We start from the raw sequence: 18691 nt of genomic DNA, 5'->3' as shown, positions 1-18691 counted from the left end.
TTCTGAACTTGTTTTATTTCTTCACTGCCTTTGTGAGGATAAATCTGATTCTTTAGTGAGCAGGCACAACCTCTATAGGCTTGGCCAAATTATAGATTTATCCAGTGCCTTTTGAGATTCTTAATAAGAATCAAAGTTTAATTTCCTGCAGGATTCAGGTTCTCGTGTCTTTAATACCATAAACAAGTTAATGTTCATTCTGCCCAATATAGACAGGCAGCTTCAAAGACTCAGAAACCTGATTCTACTTGCTGAGAGATTTTAACTTCTAACTACTGCTAGTTGCTGGTCTGTAAACTAAAGGAGCCAACAATTTATGAATGGTGGTGATATTATTCTTCAGTATCTCCTCCTTCGAGTCAGAAGAGTGGAATGTATTGTGATAGTAGTAAGCACAGATGGAGTTCTCTTACCCTCTATTACTGTGCTATCAGATATACCCATTGTAAAAAAAATGTGTGTAGATATACACTACTGTGCAAAAGTTTTAGGCCGGTGTGAAAAAAATGTTGGGAATTAAGAATGCTTTCAGAAATCCTTTTTTTTCTCTACCCTTTGGCATACCAAAGTTGAGACAATTGCTTTTAATTTCATTTTGCTTCAAGGGTAAAAATTAATTTGTTCATGTTAATAATTTATTTTTATCAAAATGGAAAGTAAATGAACAGAATAGAAATCCAAATCAAATCAATATTTGGTATGACCACCTTTGCCTTCAAAACAACTTCAATGCTTCTAGGTACAACTGCACACAGTTTTTGAAGGAACTCGGTACGTAGGTTGTTCCAAACATTTTGGAGAACTAACCACAGATCTACTGTGGATGTAGCTGCCTCAAATCCTTCTGTCTCTTCAGTAATCCCAGACAGACTCAATGTTGATATCAGGGCTCTGTCGGGGCTAAACCATCACTTTCAGGATTCCTTGTTCTTCTTGATGCTGAAGATGACATTAATGTCTTAGTGACATTGGCTGCATGTTTGGGGTCATTGTCCTGTTGCAGAATAAATTTGGGGCCAATCACACACCTCCATGATGGTATGGCATGATAGATAAGTATCTACCTGTATTTATCAGCTTTGAGGCCGCCATTGATCCTGAACAAATCTGCAACTCCATTTGCAGAAATGCAGCTCCAAACTTGCAAGGAACCTCCACCATGCTTCACTGTTGCCTGCAGACACTCATTATTGTACTGCTTTTCAGCCCTAGGGCTAACAAACTGCCTCCTGCTACACCAAAATATTTTAGGTTTTGACTCATCAGTACAGAGCACTTGCTGACATTTTTTCTGCACCTCAATTCCTATGTTTTTGTGCATAGTTGAGTTGCTTAGCCTTGTTTCTGCGTGGGAAGTATAGCTTTTTGGCCGCAATTCTTGCACGAAGACCACTTCTGGCCAGACTTCTCTAGACAGCAGATGGGTGTACCTGGGTTCCACTGGTTTCTGCCAGTTCTGTGCTGATAGCACTGCCGTACATCTTCTGATGTCAAAGGGAAGTAAGCATAATGTCTATCTTCTGCTGCATTAAGTTTCCTTGGCCAACCACTGCATGTACATTCCTCAGTGTAGCCCATATCATCATCTTCTTCAAAAGAGCTTGAACATCACATCTTGAAACCCCAGTCTGCTTTGAAATCTGCTTGGGAGAGACCTTGCTGATGCAGTATAACTACCCTGCGTCTTGTTGCTGTGCTCAGTCTTGCTATGGTGTATGGCCTGTGATATGAAACTGTGTTCTTTAGCCTCACCTTAGTAGCAGAGCTTGACTGTTCTTCAGCCAGTTTTAGCTGTTTTCATTTAACTTTGGGCTCATTCACACCAGGGTGCAGAGACGTCTGTTTTACACACACACACCACACACGCTTTTTGTAAATATTTTATTATATCTTTTCATGTGACAAAACTGAAGAAATTACACTGTGCTACAATGTAAAGTAGTGAGTGTACAGCTTGTATAACAGTGTAAATTTGCTGTCCCCTCAAAATAGCTCAACACACAGCCATTAATGTATAAACTGCTGGCAACAAAAGTGAGTACACCCCCAGGTGAAAATTTTACAAATTGGGCCCAAAGTGTCAGTATTTTGTGTGGCCACCATTATTTTTACAGGTTGCCACTGAAGTCCTCTTCCACTCCTCCATGATGAAATCAAGAGGCTGGTGGGTGTTAGAGACCTTGCGCTCCTCCTCCTTCCATTTGAGGATGCCCCACAAATGCTCAATAGGGTTTAGGTCTGGAGACATGCTTGGCCAGTCCATCACCTTTACCCTCAGCTTCTTTAGCAAGGTAGTTGGTCGCCTTGGAGGTGTGTTTGGGGTCATTATGTTGGAATACTGCCCTGCAGCCCAGTCTCCAAAGGGAGGGGATCATGCTCTGCTTCAGTATGTCATAGTACATGTTGGCATTCATGGTTCCCTCAATGAACTGTAGCTCCCCAGTGCCGGCAGCCTCAGACCATGACTCTCCCACCACCATGCTTGACTGTAGGCAAGACACACTTTTGTTCTCCTCACCTGGTTGCCGCCACACATGCTTGACACCATCTGAACCAAATCAGTTTATCTTGGTCTCATCAGACCACAGGACATGGTTCCAGCAATCCATGTCCTTAGCCTGCTTGTCTTCAGCAAACTGTTTGCGGGCTTTCTTGTGCATCTTTAGAAGAGGTTTCCTTCTGGGACGACAGCCATGCAGACCAATTTGATGCAGTGTGCGGCGTATGGTCTGAGCACTGACAGGCTGATCCCCACCCCTTCAGCCTTTGCAGCAATGCTGACAGCACTTATACGTCTATTTCTCAAAGACAACCTCTGGATATGATGCTGAGCACGTGCACTCAACTTCTTTGGTTGACCGTGGCGAGGCCTGTTCTGAGTGGAACCTGTCCTGTTAAACCGCTGTATGGTCTTGGCCACTGTGCTGCAGCTTAGTTTCAGGGTCTTGGCAATCTTCTTATAGCCTAGGCCATCTTTATGTAGAGCAACAATTCTTTTTTTCTGATCCTCAGAGTTCTTTGCCATGAGATGTCATGTTGAACTTCCAGTGACCAGTATGAGAGAATGAGAGCGATAACACCAAATTTTAACACACCTGCTCTCCATTCACACCTGTGACCTTGTAACACTAACAAGTCACATGACCTCTGGTAGGGAAAATTACTATTGGACATTTTCACTTAGGGGTGTACTCACTTTTGTTGCCAGCGGTTTAGACATTAATGGCTGTGTGTTAAGTTATTTTGAGGGGACAGACAATTACACTGTTATACAAGCTGTACCCTCACTACTTTACATTGTAGCAAAGTGTAATTTCTTCAGTGTTGTCACATGAAAAGGTATAATAAAATATTTACAAAAATGAAACCAAAACAAATACTTTTAGAAATTAAGCTATGTGTAATAAAATGGAATGACATAGGGAAAAAGTATTGAACATATGAAGAAAGGGAGGTGCACATTATTAGCTGATTCAGTCTCAACTGATGGCCTTTAAAAAGGTGTCATTACTAAGGTGTCACACAAGAAACCTCTCATGATGGCTAAAAGCAATAGGCTTTCTCAAGACCTTCACAATCTTCTTGCAAAACATACCGTTGGCCTTGCTTACAGAAGGATTTTTAAACTTCTGAATACTCCAGTGAGCACTGTTGGGGCCATAATCCAGAAGTGGAAAGAACAAAAAAACATAATTTCACCATAAACCGGCCTCGACCAGATGCTCCTTGCAAAGTTTCTAACAGAAGAGTGAAAAGTATCATAAGAGTTGTTCTAGAGCCAAGGACACTTGTGGAGAGCTTCAGAAAGACCTGGAATTAGCAGGTACAATTGTTTCAAAGAAAACCATAATTAATTAACTCAACTGCCCTGGCCTATGTGCACACTTACCACGCAAGACTCCATTGCTGAAGAAAAAGCATGTTGAAGCTTGTTTTAAGTTTGCTGTTCAACATGTAGACAAGCCTGTGAAATACTGGGAGAATATAGTCTGGTCAGATGAGATCAAAATGTAACTGTTTGGATGCCATAATAAACACCATGTTTGGAGGTCAAATAGCACTGCTCATCACCTCAAAAACACCATAACAACAGTGAAGTTTGGAGGTGGGAACATCGTGGTGTGGGGCTGGTTTTCAGCATATGGTACTGGCACATTGTATTGAAAGAAGGATAGATGAAAAAATGTACCAAGACATTCATGATAAAAAATATGCTGCCATCTACCAGGATGATGGAGATGAAACGAGGGTGGACATTTCAGCAAGACAATGATCCCAAACACAAAGCCAAGGAAACTCAATTGGTTTAAAAAAAGAAAATAAAGCTGCTAAAATGGAAAGCCAATCACCGGCCTTGAATCCAACAGAAAATCTATGGAAAGAACTAAAGATCAGAGTTCATAGAGGAGACCCACAGAGCCTTCATGATTTGAAGACTGTTTGTGTGGAAGAATGGGTCAAAATCACACCTGAGCAATGCATGCGACTAGTTTCTCCATACAGGAGGCATCTTAAAGCTGTCATTATCTACGAAGCATTAAATACATTTAAGTTAGTGTGTTCAATTCTTTTTCCCTGTGTCATTCCATTTTATTACACATAACTTAATTTCTGAATCTTATATGTTTTGGTTTCTTTGTATGGATTGCATGGGATGGTACCGACTTGTGGTGAAAGTTTCATGTCAGTAGCACATTTAGAAATATATTTACCAAGAAAAATGGTGACGTGTTCAATACGTATTTTACCTGCTGTATATTAGGGCTGCAACTAACGATTATTTTCATAGTTGATTAGTTGGCCGATTATTTTTTCGATTAGTCAGATAAAAACCTCAAAAAAAAAAATTGTGTTGTGCAGTTTAGTTAACCACTTGCCCTAAAGAGGATTTACCCCCCTTCCTGACCAGACCATTTGTTGCGATACGGTGCTGCGTTATTTAACTGACAATTGTGCAGTCATGCATTGTTGTACATAAATTAAATTTATGTGCTTTTTCCCCCCACAAATAGAGCTTTCTTTCGGTGGTACTTGATCACCTGTGCATTTTTATTTTTTGTGCTATAAACAAAAAGACTGACAATTTTGGAAAAGACAAACAATATTTTAGGTATAAAACATTTCCAGTAAAAAAATGTTAAAAATAAACTTTCTTCATAAATTTAGGCCAAAATGTATTCTGCTACATGTCTTTGGTAAAAAAAAAAAATCCCAATACGTGTAAATTAATTGGTATATGTGAAAGTTATAGCGTCTACAAATGGCAGTATATATACTGGAATTTTTTTTATTTTTTTTTACACTAGTAATGGCTGCGATCAGTGACTGTGGTGGGCATTCTGATATTGGGGGAAACTGACTAACTGCCACTGACATTCCCAGTAACACTAATACAGTGATCAGTGCTAATAAAAAGCCCTGACGCTGTACTAATGACACTGGGCAGGAAGGGGTTAACATCTGGGGCGATCAAAGGGTTAACAGTGTGCTGTGTTTTACATAGTGTGCTGTGTGTGTTTTACTATGTAGACAAGCTGCTTTGTATTGCTCTGCAATACAAAGCAGCCTGTTCATGCAGACATGGGAGATATCTGTGTTGTTTACATACAGACCTCTCTTGCCGGCTCTGCCGACGTTCACTGAGACCCAGCTGGGACCCAGTGATTGACATGCTGAGGAGCCTATAGCGGCGCGGGTAGGGAGCGCATGTGTGCGCCCCCTACCCGGAGATGCAAAATCGTGTGTGTGTGTGTGTATATATATATATGTGTGTGTGTGTGTGTGTGTATATATATATATATATGTGTGTGTGTGTGTGTGTGTGTGTGTGTATATATATATATATATATATATATATATATATATATATATATATATATATATATATATATATTATGTATGTGTGTGTGATTTTGCACATTCCTGCCGCCCTGTTACAGTACTTCTGCTATAGGGTGGTTGGGAAGTGGTTAATATGTGAAGTTTAAAAATTATCACAATTTATTCTTGAATATCTATATGCAGTGGTAAATATAAATAACCAGCTATATGGTTGGGTAACAAAATAACTAATCCACTCTGAGAGTAACAGACAGAAGAGATGTTATATATAGAGATGAGCGAATCGAAGTATCCGAAGTGGAATTCGAGTCGAATATCGGAAAAATTTCGATTCGTGCCGAATCCGAAAAACAGCCTAATTCGGACGCGCGAATCGAAATTTTTCCGAAAATGGCGGCTGACATGTGCGGCGACGGAGCGGGGATGTCGGGGAAGGCGCGCAGACAAGGCGCGCTGCCCCATAATGCATTCCTCAACGACATGTGATCGCATCAGCCAATCAGCAGCCAGCCAGCCAGCACTGTGTAATGGTCGAGGTATATATAGCGGCCATTTTGGAAATCTTCATTTGCCTGCAGTCATTGAACAGAGGCAGACCGCTCTGTACTAGGGACAGGGACAGAGTTAGGGCCACAGAAACGAGAATTGGGGACAGAGAGAAGTTACTTAGGGACAGAGAACCATTACTCAGGGACACAGACTTGTTAATGAGGGCCACAGAATCGTTATTTAGGGACAAAGAAACGCTAGTTAGGGCCACAGAATTCATACTCAGGGACAGACAGAATTGTTACTCAGTGCCAGAGAATTGTTACTTAGGGCCACAGAAACGTTATTAGGGCCACAGAATTTTTACTCAGGGACAGACAGAATTGTTACTGAGTGCCAGAGAATTGTTACTCAGGGACAGACAGAATTGTTACTGAGTGCCAGAGAATTCTTACTCAGGGCCACAGAATTCATTCTCAGGGACAGACAGAATTGTTACTCAGGGACAGACAGAATTGTTACTGAGTGCCAGAGAATTGTTACTCAGGGACAGACAGAATTGTTACTGAGTGCCAGAGAATTGTTACTCAGGGACAGACAGAATTGTTACTGAGTGCCAGAGAATTGTTACTCAGGGACAGACAGAATTGTTACTGAGTGCCAGAGAATTGTTACTCAGGGACAGACAGAATTGTTACTGAGTGCCAGAGAATTGTTACTCAGGGACAGACAGAATTGTTACTTGCACAGACACAGAATTGTTACTCGCACAGACACAGAATTGTTACTCAGGGCCACAGAATTCATACTCAGGGACAGACAGAATTGTTACTGAGTGCCAGAGAATTGTTACTCAGGGACAGACAGAATTGTTACTGAGTGCCAGAGAATTGTTACTCGCACAGACACAGAATTGTTACTCGCACAGACACAGAATTGTTACTCAGGGCCACAGAATTCATACTCAGGGACAGACAGAATTGTTACTGAGCGCCAGAGAATTGTTACTCAGGGACAGACAGAATTGTTACTGAGTGCCAGAGAATTGTTACTCAGGGACAGACAGAATTGTTACTGAGTGCCAGAGAATTGTTACTCAGGGACAGACAGAATTGTTACTGAGTGCCAGAGAATTGTTACTCAGGGACAGACAGAATTGTTACTGAGTGCCAGAGAATTGTTACTCGCACAGACACAAAATTGTTACTTGCACAGACACAGAATTGTTACTCGCACAGACACAGAATTGTTACTCAGGGCCACAGAATTCATACTCAGGGACAGACAGAATTGTTACTGAGTGCCAGAGAATTGTTACTCAGGGACAGACAGAATTGTTACTGAGTGCCAGAGAATTGTTACTCGCACAGACACAAAATTGTTACTTGCACAGACACAGAATTGTTACTCGCACAGACACAGAATTGTTACTCAGGGCCACAGAATTCATACTCAGGGACAGACAGAATTGTTACTGAGCGCCAGAGAATTGTTACTCAGGGACAGACAGAATTGTTACTGAGTGCCAGAGAATTGTTACTCAGGGACAGACAGAATTGTTACTGAGTGCCAGAGAATTGTTACTCAGGGACAGACAGAATTGTTACTGAGTGCCAGAGAATTGTTACTCAGGGACAGACAGAATTGTTACTGAGTGCCAGAGAATTGTTACTCGCACAGACACAAAATTGTTACTTGCACAGACACAGAATTGTTACTCGCACAGACACAGAATTGTTACTCAGGGCCACAGAATTCATACTCAGGGACAGACAGAATTGTTACTGAGTGCCAGAGAATTGTTACTCAGGGACAGACAGAATTGTTACTGAGTGCCAGAGAATTGTTACTCAGGGACAGACAGAATTGTTACTGAGTGCCAGAGAATTGTTACTCGCACAGACACAAAATTGTTACTTGCACAGACACAGAATTGTTACTCGCACAGACACAGAATTGTTACTCAGGGCCACAGAATTCATACTCAGGGACAGACAGAATTGTTACTGAGTGCCAGAGAATTGTTACTCAGGGACAGACAGAATTGTTACTGAGTGCCAGAGAATTGTTACTCAGGGACAGACAGAATTGTTACTGAGTGCCAGAGAATTGTTACTCGCACAGACACAAAATTGTTACTTGCACAGACACAGAATTGTTACTCGCACAGACACAGAATTGTTACTGAGTGCCAGAGAATTGTTACTCAGGGACAGACAGAATTGTTACTGAGTGCCAGAGAATTGTTACTCAGGGACAGACAGAATTGTTACTGAGTGCCAGAGAATTGTTACTCAGGGACAGACAGAATTGTTACTGAGTGCCAGAGAATTGTTACTCGCACAGACACAAAATTGTTACTTGCACAGACACAGAATTGTTACTCGCGCAGACACAGAATTGTTACTCAGGGCCACAGAATTCATACTCAGGGACAGACAGAATTGTTACTGAGTGCCAGAGAATTGTTACTCAGGGACAGACAGAATTGTTACTGAGTGCCAGAGAATTGTTACTCAGGGACAGACAGAATTGTTACTGAGTGCCAGAGAATTGTTACTCGCACAGACACAAAATTGTTACTTGCACAGACACAGAATTGTTACTCGCACAGACACAGAATTGTTACTCAGGGCCACAGAATTCATACTCAGGGATAGACAGAATTGTTACTGAGTGCCAGAGAATTGTTACTCAGGGACAGACAGAATTGTTACTGAGTGCCAGAGAATTGTTACTCAGGGACAGACAGAATTGTTACTGAGTGCCAGAGAATTGTTACTCGCACAGACACAAAATTGTTACTTGCACAGACACAGAATTGTTACTCGCACAGACACAGAATTGTTACTGAGTGCCAGAGAATTGTTACTCAGGGACAGACAGAATTGTTACTGAGTGCCAGAGAATTGTTACTCAGGGACAGACAGAATTGTTACTGAGTGCCAGAGAATTGTTACTCAGGGACAGACAGAATTGTTACTGAGTGCCAGAGAATTGTTACTCGCACAGACACAAAATTGTTACTTGCACAGACACAGAATTGTTACTCGCGCAGACACAGAATTGTTACTCAGGGCCACAGAATTCATACTCAGGGACAGACAGAATTGTTACTGAGTGCCAGAGAATTGTTACTCAGGGACAGACAGAATTGTTACTGAGTGCCAGAGAATTGTTACTCAGGGACAGACAGAATTGTTACTGAGTGCCAGAGAATTGTTACTCGCACAGACACAAAATTGTTACTTGCACAGACACAGAATTGTTACTCGCACAGACACAGAATTGTTACTCAGGGCCACAGAATTCATACTCAGGGATAGACAGAATTGTTACTGAGTGCCAGAGAATTGTTACTCAGGGACAGACAGAATTGTTACTGAGTGCCAGAGAATTGTTACTCAGGGACAGACAGAATTGTTACTGAGTGCCAGAGAATTGTTACTCGCACAGACACAAAATTGTTACTTGCACAGACACAGAATTGTTACTCGCACAGACACAGAATTGTTACTCAGGGCCACAGAATTCATACTCAGGGACAGACAGAATTGTTACTGAGTGCCAGAGAATTGTTACTCAGGGACAGACAGAATTGTTACTGAGTGCCAGAGAATTGTTACTCAGGGACAGACAGAATTGTTACTGAGTGCCAGAGAATTGTTACTCGCACAGACACAAAATTGTTACTTGCACAGACACAGAATTGTTACTCGCACAGACACAGAATTGTTACTCAGGGCCACAGAATTCATACTCAGGGACAGACAGAATTGTTACTGAGTGCCAGAGAATTGTTACTCAGGGACAGACAGAATTGTTACTGAGTGCCAGAGAATTGTTACTCAGGGACAGACAGAATTGTTACTGAGTGCCAGAGAATTGTTACTCGCACAGACACAAAATTGTTACTTGCACAGACACAGAATTGTTACTCGCACAGACACAGAATTGTTACTGAGTGCCAGAGAATTGTTACTCAGGGACAGACAGAATTGTTACTGAGTGCCAGAGAATTGTTACTCAGGGACAGACAGAATTGTTACTGAGTGCCAGAGAATTGTTACTCAGGGACAGACAGAATTGTTACTGAGTGCCAGAGAATTGTTACTCGCACAGACACAAAATTGTTACTTGCACAGACACAGAATTGTTACTCGCGCAGACACAGAATTGTTACTCAGGGCCACAGAATTCATACTCAGGGACAGACAGAATTGTTACTGAGTGCCAGAGAATTGTTACTCAGGGACAGACAGAATTGTTACTGAGTGCCAGAGAATTGTTACTCAGGGACAGACAGAATTGTTACTGAGTGCCAGAGAATTGTTACTCGCACAGACACAAAATTGTTACTTGCACAGACACAGAATTGTTACTCGCACAGACACAGAATTGTTACTCAGGGCCACAGAATTCATACTCAGGGATAGACAGAATTGTTACTGAGTGCCAGAGAATTGTTACTCAGGGACAGACAGAATTGTTACTGAGTGCCAGAGAATTGTTACTCAGGGACAGACAGAATTGTTACTGAGTGCCAGAGAATTGTTACTCGCACAGACACAAAATTGTTACTTGCACAGACACAGAATTGTTACTCGCACAGACACAGAATTGTTACTCAGGGCCACAGAATTCATACTCAGGGACAGACAGAATTGTTACTGAGTGCCAGAGAATTGTTACTCAGGGACAGACAGAATTGTTACTGAGTGCCAGAGAATTGTTACTCAGGGACAGACAGAATTGTTACTGAGTGCCAGAGAATTGTTACTCGCACAGACACAAAATTGTTACTTGCACAGACACAGAATTGTTACTCGCACAGACACAGAATTGTTACTCGCACAGACACAGAATTGTTACTCAGGGCCACAGAATTCATACTCAGGGACAGACAGAATTGTTACTGAGTGCCAGAGAATTGTTACTCAGGGACACCTAATCGTTGAATTAAATAGTATGTCAGACAACATGCAGAGGAGTGGCAGAGGAGGCAATGTTTTAGGAGCGAGCAGACGTGGCAGCAGAGGAAGGGGTCGAGGCAGCAGTATTCGCAGCCAGAGGCCAGTGCTCCCGGTGTCATCCAGCGGTCGTGTCTCCACCGACAACCCTGCCGTCATTGATTGGTTGGCTCGGTCGTCTTCCTCTTCCCAGGTCACCTCTGACACCTACAGCCAACGGTCGGTGGGTACGTCAGACACAACCGTTAGTTGGCATGGCCCGGGACCAAGCCCACTGAAATCACGTGTCCTCTACCTGCCCCTGTCCTTTGCTGTTCCCTCACCAAGCGAAGTATCGCATGCTGTGGGCTCAGCCCCACTGTACAGTGAGGAAGAGCTAACAGAGGGCGGTCAGGAACGGGGGGAGACATCGGCCTTTTCAGCAGCCAAGCGAACAAGTACTGGCGAGGAGAGTGGCTCGGTAGCCGGTCTAGAGACAGGTCTGTCTCCTGACCCAGACGCAGCCGAGGGGGCTAGTAGTGAGGCGGAGACCCTACTTGATGATGAGGAGGTTGATCGCACTTGGCAGCCTCGTCGTCATCAGGCAATTTCTTCCGCATCATCAGGAGAAGAGGGTGGCAGCTTGGCAGCGAGCAAAACAGTCGGTGGGTTGCCCAGGAGACAGCAGCAGGGTCGCATCAGTGTCAGTGGAGCCAAACGTCCACGGAGTAGAGCACCAGCTCCACTGCAGCCTACCACCACGGCCAGTAGTGGTGCCGGTGCGCACGGAGGAAGTAGCAGTCAGCCAGTGAAGAGTAGCGGGGGCAAAGTTTCCTACTCGGTGGTGTGGCAATTTTTCCTCAAGCCGCCCGAGGAAGTAAACGTAGCCGTATGTCGACTATGTGGCCAGAAATGCAAGCGTGGCCAGGGGGCCCATGTTGGGACTACAGCGTTGCGTCAGCATATGCAGCGTCACCATTCGGTGGCCTGGGAAAACCGTGATAAACATACGGCGGTTCTGCCTGCCCCAGCCCCCGCTCCATCACCCGCTCCGTTACTTGCTCCGTCACCCGACGTCGTCAATCGCCCTCTATCAGCCAGTCAAGGCTCCAACACCTCTGCTGAGGGGAGTTGTCGCTCATTGGCATCTTCCGCTCGTTCAGATGCTCCTTCTCCTGCTACTCCTCTTCTCGGATTCCGTCAACAGTCTTTCTTGGAATCCGTATCCAAGAGACAACAGTTTGCGAGCACGCACCCGACGGTGCAAAAGCTGAACGTCCTCCTGTCCAAGTTGCTGGTGCTGCAGTCCCTCCCTTTCCAACTGGTGGACTCAGCACCTTTCCGAGAAATGATGGCTTGTGCCGCGCCGCGGTGGAGAGTGCCAAGCCGTCATTTCTTTGCCCAAAAGGCAGTGCCAGCCCTGCATTCACATGTAGAAGAGATGGTGGGCCAGTCTTTGAGCATGTCGGTCTCTGCCAAAGTGCACGGCAGCGCCGACGTGTGGAGCTGTAACTACGGTCAGGGACAGTACATGTCATTTACGGCCCACTGGGTGAACGTGGTGCCGGCACAGCCGCACCAGCAACTTGGACAGGTCACGACGCTTTTGCCTCCACGTTTGCACGTCCTTGGTCCAGCAAGCATGTCCGCCTCTACCACCTCTTTTTCCGCCGTGTCCTCAGCCGCCACCCCCGTGCCAAGTCCCATTACCCGACCGGCATATCACATGTGCAGGGCGCAACGGTGTCACGCTGTGCTGCACCTGGTATGCCTTGGCGAACGTAGTCACACAGGGGAGGAACTGCTGAGTGTAATGAACAGAGAAATCGACAGATGGCTGTCTCCGCGCAAACTAAAAATCGGAACCATGTTGACTGACAACGGAAAGAACATGGTGTCTGCTCTGCGTCAAGGAAGGTTGTGCCATGCGCCATGCATGGCTCACGTGTTCAATCTGGTTGTCAAGCGGTTCCTAAAATCCACCATCCCACTGCAAGACATCCTTAAAATGTCACGTAAACTGTGCATGCATTTCAGCCATTCCTACACCGCAAAGAACACCCTCATTGAGCTGCAGCGGCAGAACGGAATTCCACAGCATCGCCTGATCTGCGACGTTGCAACAAGGTGGAATTCAACCCTACACATGTTAGACCGCCTTTACGAGCAGCGAAAGGCCATCACCGATTTCCTGATGTTACAAGCGGATAAAGGTACTCCCCTGTGTAACTTAGATGTCAGCCATTGGCAGCTCATGCGTGACACCTGCCGCTTGCTCAGGCCCTTTGAGGAGGCCACGCTATTCGTGAGTCGGCAGGACTATGGGATGAACGACGTCATTCCTCTGTTGCACGTCCTGGAACAAATGCTGTTAACAATGGCTGGTCAGGGTGCGGTAGACGTGGCGCACAGATCTCAACGCCACATGACCCCTGTGGGGGCAGGACAGGAAGAAGAGGAGGAGGTAGAGGAGGACATTTGTGCTCAGGAATTATTGAGTGAAATGGGTGGTTTTTCCACTCAGCGGACAGGAGTGGAGGAGCAGGAGCATCTGGTAGAGGAGGAGGAGGAGGAGGAGACAGAGGACCCAGACGCACCGTGGCAGTATGCTGTGGAGATGGAGGCAGGGAGTCCCTCGCATTCCTTGGCACAAATGGCCCATAGCATGCTCGGTTGCTTGCGTAGCGACAGCCGAATAATAACCATCAGACAGAGGGATGACTTTTGGCTGTCCACCTTGTTGGACCCTCGCTACCGGTCCAAAATGGTGGCCTTTTTCACACCTGCTGAGAGGGAGGCCAAAATTACGTACTATAAAAACCACCTATGTAGTCAGTTGGTCTCTGCCTTTGTGCGCCAACGTCCATCCTCAGACACTGTGGGCCCTGTGCGCTCGCGTTCCGCTGGCATGGCAGCAGGGGAGGGGTGGGGTGGTAGGAGCAGTGGCAGCTCCACCAGCAGCGGCTGCCTCAGTCTGCAGTCGATGATGAGTAGCTTTCTTCACCAGCGCAGTGAGGAAACTACTAACCAGCCGCAGCAGCAGCAGCAGCATCAGGTGGACCTGGAGCAGGAGCTCAAACAACAGGCTTGGGCCTACTTGGACAGCACCCTGCCAACCGAGGTAGACAATCCCCTTGACTACTGGGCAACGAAACTTGACCTTTGGCCCCAACTAGCTGAATTTGCCCTTGAAAGGCTGTCATGCCCGGCCAGTAGCGTGGCATCGGAGCGCGTGTTTAGTGCGGCAGGAGGTATTGTAACTCCGCGGAGGACACGACTGTCCACCCAAAGTGTGGAGAGACTCACGTTTGTGAAAATGAATCAGGCGTGGATTAGTCTGGATTTCAAACCACCAGTTCCTGACACAACTGACTAAATCCGCCATGAATCATGCCTCAAACATGTGCCACTTTCAGGTCTCCTCACACTGCTGGTGTGTTTAATTTTTTGACATAGGGTGCTGGCAGATTACGGGCCTCCTATAGCTGCTGCCAGGCCCCTAATCTGCCATAGGCCCCTATATACCGCCTCCTCATGCTGCTGCTAGGTCCAGAGTCTCTCATGGGTCCCTGTACGGCCTCCCATTGCTGCTGTCTCCATCGCCACACTCTGCTGCCATGTGCCACTTTCAGGTCTCTTCACACTGCTGGTGTGTTAAATTTTTTGACATAGGGTGCAGGCAGATTACGGGCCTCACATAGCTGCTGCCAGGCCCCTAATCTGCCATGGGCCCCTATATACCGCCTCCTCATGCTGCTGCCAAGTCCAGAGTCTGTCATGGTCCCTGTACGGCCTCCCATTGCTGCTGTCTCCATCGCCACACTCTGCTGCCATGTGCCACTTTCAGGTCTCTTCACACTGCTGGTGTGTTTAATTTTTTGACATAGGGTGCAGGCAGATTACGGGCCTCACATAGCTGCTGCCAGGCCCCTAATCTGCCATGGGCCCCTATATACCGCCTCCTCATGCTGCTGCCAAGTCCAGAGTCTGTCATGGTCCCTGTACGGCCTCCCATTGCTGCTGTCTCCATCGCCACACTCTGCTGCCATGTGCCACTTTCAGGTCTCTTCACACTGCTGGTGTGTTAAATTTTTTGACATAGGGTGCAGGCAGATTACGGGCCTCACATAGCTGCTGCCAGGCCCCTAATCTGCCATGGGCCCCTATATACCGCCTCCTCATGCTGCTGCCAAGTCTAGAGTCTCTCATGGGTCCCTGTACGGCCTCCCATTGCTGCTGTCTCCATCGCCACACTCTGCCATGTGCCACTTTCAGGTCTCTTCACACTGCTGGTGTGTTAAATTTTTTGACATAGGGTGCAGGCAGATTACGGGCCTCACATAGCTGCTGCCAGGCCCCTAATCTGCCATGGGCCCCTATATACCGCCTCCTCATGCTGCTGCCAAGTCCAGAGTCTGTCATGGTCCCTGTACGGCCTCCCATTGCTGCTGTCTCCATCGCCACACTCTGCTGCCATGTGCCACTTTCAGGTCTCTTCACACTGCTGGTGTGTTAAATTTTTTGACATAGGGTGCAGGCAGATTACGGGCCTCACATAGCTGCTGCCAGGCCCCTAATCTGCCATGGGCCCCTATATACCGCCTCCTCATGCTGCTGCCAAGTCCAGAGTCTGTCATGGTCCCTGTACGGCCTCCCATTGCTGCTGTCTCCATCGCCACACTCTGCTGCCATGTGCCACTTTCAGGTCTCTTCACACTGCTGGTGTGTTTAATTTTTTGACATAGGGTGCAGGCAGATTACGGGCCTCACATAGCTGCTGCCAGGCCCCTAATCTGCCATGGGCCCCTATATACCGCCTCCTCATGCTGCTGCCAAGTCTAGAGTCTCTCATGGGTCCCTGTACGGCCTCCCATTGCTGCTGTCTCCATCGCCACACTCTGCCATGTGCCACTTTCAGGTCTCTTCACACTGCTGGTGTGTTAAATTTTTTGACATAGGGTGCAGGCAGATTACGGGCCTCACATAGCTGCTGCCAGGCCCCTAATCTGCCATGGGCCCCTATATACCGCCTCCTCATGCTGCTGCCAAGTCCAGAGTCTGTCATGGTCCCTGTACGGCCTCCCATTGCTGCTGTCTCCATCGCCACACTCTGCTGCCATGTGCCACTTTCAGGTCTCTTCACACTGCTGGTGTGTTTAATTTTTTGACATAGGGTGCAGGCAGATTACGGGCCTCACATAGCTGCTGCCAGGCCCCTAATCTGCCATGGGCCCCTATATACCGCCTCCTCATGCTGCTGCCAAGTCCAGAGTCTGTCATGGTCCCTGTACGGCCTCCCATTGCTGCTGTCTCCATCGCCACACTCTGCTGCCATGTGCCACTTTCAGGTCTCTTCACACTGCTGGTGTGTTAAATTTTTTGACATAGGGTGCAGGCAGATTACGGGCCTCACATAGCTGCTGCCAGGCCCCTAATCTGCCATGGGCCCCTATATACCGCCTCCTCATGCTGCTGCCAAGTCTAGAGTCTGTCATGGGTCCCTGTACGGCCTCCCATTGCTGCTGTCTCCATCGCCACACTCTGCTGCCATGTGCCACTTTCAGGTCTCTTCACACTGCTGGTGTGTTAAATTTTTTGACATAGGGTGCAGGCAGATTACGGGCCTCACATAGCTGCTGCCAGGCCCCTAATCTGCCATGGGCCCCTATATACCGCCTCCTCATGCTGCTGCCAAGTCCAGAGTCTGTCATGGTCCCTGTACGGCCTCCCATTGCTGCTGTCTCCATCGCCACACTCTGCTGCCATGTGCCACTTTCAGGTCTCTTCACACTGCTGGTGTGTTTAATTTTTTGACATAGGGTGCAGGCAGATTACGGGCCTCACATAGCTGCTGCCAGGCCCCTAATCTGCCATGGGCCCCTATATACCGCCTCCTCATGCTGCTGCCAAGTCTAGAGTCTGTCATGGTCCCTGTACGGCCTCCCATTGCTGCTGTCTCCATCGCCACACTCTGCTGCCATGTGCCACTTTCAGGTCTCTTCACACTGCTGGTGTGTTTAATTTTTTGACATAGGGTGCAGGCAGATTACGGGCCTCACATAGCTGCTGCCAGGCCCCTAATCTGCCATGGGCCCCTATATACCGCCTCCTCATGCTGCTGCCAAGTCCAGAGTCTGTCATGGTCCCTGTACGGCCTCCCATTGCTGCTGTCTCCATCGCCACACTCTGCTGCCATGTGCCACTTTCAGGTCTCTTCACACTGCTGGTGTGTTAAATTTTTTGACATAGGGTGCAGGCAGATTACGGGCCTCACATAGCTGCTGCCAGGCCCCTAATCTGCCATGGGCCCCTATATACCGCCTCCTCATGCTGCTGCCAAGTCTAGAGTCTCTCATGGGTCCCTGTACGGCCTCCCATTGCTGCTGTCTCCATCGCCACACTCTGCCATGTGCCACTTTCAGGTCTCTTCACACTGCTGGTGTGTTAAATTTTTTGACATAGGGTGCAGGCAGATTACGGGCCTCACATAGCTGCTGCCAGGCCCCTAATCTGCCATGGGCCCCTATATACCGCCTCCTCATGCTGCTGCCAAGTCCAGAGTCTGTCATGGTCCCTGTACGGCCTCCCATTGCTGCTGTCTCCATCGCCACACTCTGCTGCCATGTGCCACTTTCAGGTCTCTTCACACTGCTGGTGTGTTTAATTTTTTGACATAGGGTGCAGGCAGATTACGGGCCTCACATAGCTGCTGCCAGGCCCCTAATCTGCCATGGGCCCCTATATACCGCCTCCTCATGCTGCTGCCAAGTCTAGAGTCTCTCATGGGTCCCTGTACGGCCTCCCATTGCTGCTGTCTCCATCGCCACACTCTGCTGCCATGTGCCACTTTCAGGTCTCTTCACACTGCTGGTGTGTTAAATTTTTTGACATAGGGTGCAGGCAGATTACGGGCCTCACATAGCTGCTGCCAGGCCCCTAATCTGCCATGGGCCCCTATATACCGCCTCCTCATGCTGCTGCCAAGTCCAGAGTCTGTCATGGTCCCTGTACGGCCTCCCATTGCTGCTGTCTCCATCGCCACACTCTGCTGCCATGTGCCACTTTCAGGTCTCTTCACACTGCTGGTGTGTTTAATTTTTTGACATAGGGTGCAGGCAGATTACGGGCCTCACATAGCTGCTGCCAGGCCCCTAATCTGCCATGGGCCCCTATATACCGCCTCCTCATGCTGCTGCCAAGTCCAGAGTCTGTCATGGTCCCTGTACGGCCTCCCATTGCTGCTGTCTCCATCGCCACACTCTGCTGCCATGTGCCACTTTCAGGTCTCTTCACACTGCTGGTGTGTTAAATTTTTTGACATAGGGTGCAGGCAGATTACGGGCCTCACATAGCTGCTGCCAGGCCCCTAATCTGCCATGGGCCCCTATATACCGCCTCCTCATGCTGCTGCC

At 47.2% G+C, this 18691-nt stretch overlaps 1 protein-coding gene and 1 long non-coding RNA gene across 3 annotated transcripts in view; one reads left to right on the top strand and one right to left on the bottom strand.

Annotated features, from left to right (window-relative positions):
• The window catches only part of CAMSAP1 (calmodulin regulated spectrin associated protein 1), a 100551-nt gene that overhangs the window by 56288 nt on the left and 25572 nt on the right, over window positions 1–18691 (top strand). The window lies entirely within an intron of this gene.
• Window positions 1–18691, bottom strand: part of LOC149462347 (uncharacterized) — a 31561-nt gene that overhangs the window by 880 nt on the left and 11990 nt on the right. The window lies entirely within an intron of this gene.

This window comes from Staurois parvus, unplaced genomic scaffold (assembly GCF_062004578.1).
Source record: "Staurois parvus isolate SC_StPar_1 unplaced genomic scaffold, SC_StPar_1.0 ptg000176l, whole genome shotgun sequence".
In the NCBI taxonomy this organism is placed as follows: domain Eukaryota; kingdom Metazoa; phylum Chordata; class Amphibia; order Anura; family Ranidae; genus Staurois; species Staurois parvus.
Note: the sequence above shows the minus strand (reverse complement) of the source record. Positions and strands in the feature narration are given on the sequence as shown.